Source organism: Mastomys coucha, unplaced genomic scaffold (genome assembly GCF_008632895.1).
Source record: "Mastomys coucha isolate ucsf_1 unplaced genomic scaffold, UCSF_Mcou_1 pScaffold7, whole genome shotgun sequence".
NCBI classification, from domain to species: Eukaryota; Metazoa; Chordata; class Mammalia; order Rodentia; family Muridae; genus Mastomys; species Mastomys coucha.
Genome location: NW_022196913.1, coordinates 35714843 through 35719216, shown reverse-complemented (window position 1 = coordinate 35719216; position 4374 = coordinate 35714843).

The window sequence follows — 4374 nt, the reverse complement described above, 5'->3', positions numbered from 1 at the left end:
CTCAGAAATCTGCCTGCCTCTGCTTCCCAAGTGCTGGGATTAAAGGCGTGCACCACCACTGCCCAGCTCTATTGGCTTCTCATTTGGTCTTTTGACTGTAAAGATGAGAGGAGGGATACTTGAACCATAAGATAATTTGTGTGTGAGGCCTGGTGAATGGTCTTGAACTCGTCCTGTGTGCTGGCCTCAACTCCTGATCTTTTTATTAAGCTCATTTTCCCAAATAAGGTAGAAGGCTTGTTGAATTTGTCAAGTCTCATGGAAGTCTGGGGCTTGAACAGCTTTTACTACATTCTATACAAGTGGAACTCTTATTTCTAGATGTGTGCTTGTCAAAATATCAGTTGCAATAATAAAGTGTGGCTTCTATCAAATAATGGGATGCCAGGCTGGAGATGGTTCAATGAGTGCAGGGGCTTGCAGCCAAGCCTGAATCTTGAGTTTGATCCCTGGAGCTCACATGGTAGAAAGAGGGAACCAATTCTCACAAGTTGTCCTATGATCTTGGCATGTGTGTGCCACCCTCCTAAATAAATCTAATAAAAATATTTTTAAGTGAGAAGTTTGGTTTTTCTTTTCTTTTTTCTTTCTTCCTTCCTTTCTTTTTTTTTTTTTAAATCTTGCTCAAGAAAAAGTTGACCAGCAGGAATGAAGCCAGCCTGAGTTTTATCAATTCACATGTTACTTTCAAGGTTACACTTGAATAATTCTGGGTTCAGTGGGATTGTCCAGAGAGAAGACAGCCTTGGGTCTCCTCGAAGGAGACAAAAATAGTTTTTCCATCAACCACAGGACAAGGATGCCTCTGCAGTGCTTGTGATGACATAAGAGCTATTTATAGTCTAAATTTGCTTAAACGTTGCCAAGCCTACATATCCATGGGTTCAAATGATAGCAGATTAAAATTACTCTAGAAAAATAATTATATCTCTATTAAACACACTTGGGCATTTCTTCTTGGTTTTCTTTCATACACGATATAATAAGTCAGCTGCCTAGCATTCACCTTGTGTTAGGCATTGTAAGTCACCTAGAGTTGGTTTAAAGTATGTAGGACAAATGGGTTCTTACAATATTTGTTGTAATTCCATTCAGAGTGTCCTCGAAGTATTACAATATTTGTTGTAATTCCATTCAGAGTGTCCTGAACAGATGAGCTGCTCCAAGCTCACTTTGTATCTTGTTGTAGAGCTAGAATTATGTATTTATCTAAGGAGCCCTTGGGTTTGTGTGTGTGTGTGTGTGTGTGTGTGTTTGTGTGTGCGCGCGCACGCGTTTGTGTTTGGAAACAGTTTTGATAGTAAAATCTGGGCTCTAGGAGTTTCTAGTCTGAGATCATGGGGGTTCCTGGAACCAATCTTCTGTGGACCCTGAGGAGTGACTGTGCGTCCATCTTTTATGAGTCAAACTGCTATTAGCTCTGAACATAGGGCCTTTGAAACAAGCCCAAGTGACTGTCCTGGTGCTCAGAGACTAGGCCCAGAGTGGATTTTGTGAAGCACCATCTTATCTACTCTTTTGTTCTTAATTCTTCTCACTAGATCAGACTAATTGTGTAAGACTTGGAAACCAGAGTGCAGAAGATTCAGGGACTTGAGGACAGTCCTTTAGTCGGAACCTCCTGCCTCCAGTCCCTTGGTAGTTCCCCACCTGCGCTCCATGCCTTGGGCACAGCGGGGAGAAAGATCTCTTTGTCCTCATTCACTACACCTGTGCAGAACCAAAGGCGTTGTTTTTCTAGCAACTTTCGCCAGAGCTATGCAGGTCAGGCCTGCATGCGTCTGACTGTCAACTCCATTTCTCTGAAACCACAGAGCAGTCCTCACTGGGCATGAGCTTTGGTGGTATGCCCGATAAGCCTGTGCGTAGGCGTCCTCCCAGAAGCGGTTCTGAACTATGCAGGCCGTCAGTCTGGTTCTTCGTACAAGTCTGCAGGTAACCCTTGTCCTTCTGGAGTGTTCCCAAGAGCTTTTGTATATTTGGTGAAGCACGGTATTAGTTGCTCAATCTTTATGTTGTTTATTTTTTGGAGCGCTGTAGAACTAGTATTCTTCCCTCTGCCTGCCACACTGCCAGTCCAGTCAGAAGCAACCTTCTCTCTTGAGATAAAATATTTGTTTAGTGTGGGACTTTTAGTCTCAACTTTCTGGAAACTATATTTTCAAAGCTACTTCAGTCATCTAAACTCAGGTGTGGTGACAACCTCTAAGCCTTGATGTAGCCACACTTTGGCTTGTGGCCAACTGAGACTTGGTTATTCTGGGCTTCTCTGTCTCAGCCCTTTAAGGGATGTAAAGCCAAACTTGGCTTTCATCATTGATGGAGACATTTTGTAGCTGCACACCCCAGGCTTAGGGAATAGCCCTACATCAAAATTCCTGATTAATTGTCTACACTGGCCAATGAAATAAATGTCGGGAGAGTCAAACATGTCAATCCCAGTCCAGGTCTCCCTGCCCACCTTTAAAATAGCAAGCAGGCAGATGGAAAGCTCTCACAACCCACTTACTGATTTTGACCGGGGGAACTGATTATTGTGAGTCCGGGTTTCACTGGCATAGAGCCAATTGTGCCGAGAGGAGGAACAAGGAACGGGGTTGGAGATGAGTGTGTCACAACAGGGGACCATAGTCCAGGAATGTCCCTAAGCAGCACTCTGAAATATACTTGGGCACTGCCTGCTTTTACACAGGGAAGGTTTATGAGAGACTCACCTCTCATTGGCAAGTGTGTGTGGGAAGGTATGTGAGAGTTAAATCTCTGGACTTCAACACTGAGACCTGAGGGGTTCTGGGAGGCAATGAGAGGTCTGGATGAGCTTCTGTCCTGACCCACTGCAGGGACTGTTCACAGCAGAGGCTGCAGAGAAAATTGCTGAGCAGGGCATGAAGAGTGCTGAAGAGTTTTGTGTCACACAGCAGAGACAGCAGAGACATCAGTTACTCACGGGGGAGACTGGGTTAAAAGGTCAGCAAATGTATGTTTCAAGAGAGGATTTTCTTAAGTGTTTACAGATTTCAGTTTGCATTGATGGCAAGCATAGATAAGAAGACAAGCCCCTGTCCTGTTACAGTGCTGCTGACAGATCCCCTGGGGTATTCTTTAAAGTGGCACATTTCCAGCAGAGACCTGGCTCACATTCTCCAGAAGCACATGGGGGGGGGGAAGTTCACATACACAGTTGTGGTTTTAAGAGGTTTTTCTTTTGTGACCAAAGTCACTTCCAAATAATTGTGGATCCTTTTTGATGTTCTTTTTAATTTTTTTTTTTTTTTTGAGACAGGGATTCTTTGTGTAGCCCTGGCTGTCCTGTAACACACTCTGTAGACCAGGTTGGTTTTGAATTTAGAGATCCACCTTCCTCTGCCTCTGCCTCCCAAGTGCTGAGATTATGGGAGTGCCTTACCTCCCAGCTTCTCTTTATCATTTTAAAAATGACTAGACCTGGGTGGTAGGAGATACAGAAATCAAACACCTTTATTATGTTATGGGTAGTTCTTCATGACAATCAACACTGTGTCAGAAAGCAAGGAGGAGCCACTGAAAACATCTCACCACCAATCAGGGCAATGCAGCTTCGCAGTGGTAAAGCAGCCTTGGGTGAGTGGGGGTGGATCTCTGACTGAGGACTACCATTAGGGTCTCCGAAGCCTTGCTGAGGAGCGAGCTGGCACAGGCAGAATAAAAAGTCAGAAACAATTGAAAATGTGCACGATGACAGATGTCAGCCTGTCCTGAGTAGTGACTATATACTATCAATATGTTCATCTTTTCACATACTTCAATACAGTCAATCCTCCAAGGAAGGTGTTGGCCTTGGGTTTACACTAACAAGGAGAAGAAAGCACAGTGTTTGAAGGCTAGTGAACAGGGACAAGAAATTTGCATATGGGGCTGCTTTGTACTGACTGTAGGTTTCTCTAGCTCTTTCTAGCAGTATATGCTTGTCAAGTTGCTGCATTTGCATTCTCTCTGTGGAAGGAAGAGTTATAGTAAGGACTCAATTAAGTATTATAATATTTTTTTGAGAAAAAAATATCTGAAGAATGGTAAATAGCCAATGGTGTTTAGAGCAGTGGTTCTCAACCTGTGGGTCCCAAACCCCTTTGGGAGTTACAGATCAGATATATATGTTACAATTCATAACAGTAGCAAAAGTACAGTTATGAAGTAGGAGCAAAATAATTTTATGGTTAGAGGTCTCCACAACATAAGAAACTGTATTAACTGGGTCAGAGCTTTAGGAAGGTTGAGAACCACTGATATAGGCCATGAGAGTAATTTACAGGGATAGTCTCTCCAGAGTTAATTCTCCTTGCACATGGCTATTTATTTTGTGTTTTACAACACCTTTTTTTTTTTTTTTTTTTTTTT